This window comes from Desmodus rotundus, chromosome 9 (assembly GCF_022682495.2).
Source record: "Desmodus rotundus isolate HL8 chromosome 9, HLdesRot8A.1, whole genome shotgun sequence".
Lineage (NCBI taxonomy): Eukaryota > Metazoa > Chordata > Mammalia > Chiroptera > Phyllostomidae > Desmodus > Desmodus rotundus.
Window position 1 is genome coordinate 75,545,870 of NC_071395.1, and position 1,362 is coordinate 75,547,231.

The 1,362-nt window shown below is 44.7% G+C and overlaps 1 pseudogene; it reads left to right on the top strand.

Moving 5' to 3' along the window:
• Positions 1-811, top strand: LOC128779264 (olfactory receptor 1A1-like; annotated as a pseudogene).
• Positions 812-1,362: the final 551 nt, after the last annotated feature.

The following is a 1,362-nucleotide window of genomic DNA, read 5'->3' on the forward strand; positions in this document are numbered from 1 at the left end:
ATGAGAGAAGACAACAGGTCTTCTGCCCTGGAGTTTATCCTTCTGGGAGTCAGCAGGAAGCAGGAACAGGAAGATTTCTCCTTCATCCTCTTCCTCTTCACTTACCACATCACACTGATTGGAAACCTGCTAATCATCTTGGCCATTGGACTTCACAACCCCATGTGTTCCTTCTTACTAACCTCTCCTTTGTTGGCATCTCTTGTCTTCTGTAACCATTCCTAAGATGCTAGTCAACCATCTCTTGGACCCAACCATCATCCACCTACTTTATTACACAACAATTATGAGCCCACGCACTTGTGTCCTGCTAGTTGTTGGGTCTTGGGTGGTTTTAAACATCAATGCCCTCCCCCACACTCTGCTCATAGCTAGTCTGTCTTTCTGCGGCAACCAGGAAGTGGCCAGTTTCTACGGCGACATTACCCCTTTGCTCAAGCTGTCCTGTTCTGACATCCACTTTTATGTGAAGATGATGTACCTCAGGGTTGCTGTTTTCTCTGTGCCTCTGCTGTGTATCATCATCTCCTATGTTCGGGCCTTCTCCACAGTCTTACGTGTCCCATCCACCAAGGGTGTGCTCAGAGCCTTCTCTACCTGTGGCTCCCACCTCACAGTTGTTTCTTTGTATTATGGGACAGTCATGGGCACGTACTTCCGCCCTCTGACCAGTTACAGCCTAAAAGATGCTGTGATGACTGTGATGTACATCGCAGTGACCCCAATGTTAAATCCTTTCATCTATAGTCTAAGAAATTGGGACATGAAGGCTGCCCTGGGCAAACTCTTCAGCAAGAGAATCTCCGTGTAAGCAACGGGAGTTCATATTTGGAGACTGCAGTCACCAGTTAAAATGCACTTGGAAATCTATCCCCAATGTCTTCCCTTTCCAAGAAGCCACTTTTGTTCTTTACAGCTACTACATTCCTCTTCTCTGAAATCTTATAGCAGTGCGATGAGACATGGTATTGAGATTATCAATTTGTGCACATTATTGCTCCTTTTCTCAGAGTGGCAGACGAGGCATATTGGGATCTGTCCCAGCTTTGCTACTGACTAGCAGAGCAAAGTTGAGAATTCTGGAGCCTTGTTGTCCAGATCTCCATAATAAAAACATAATGTCTGCCTTGTCTCTGCCATAGGTTGACTATCACAGTACTTCAGGCTTTGAAGGCTATAAATCACCATTTAAAAGTCAATTTTGGACTTTTGTGTTTAATCATCCCCACTTTGCCTGCAAACCTGAGCAAAAGGGCTGTCTTAACACATCACTCTACTTTTCCCAGGGCTGGTCATTAAAGAACATAACTATTGGTGGAGGTGGAATGAATAAATGTAATCTGATCATGATTAGATGCAATC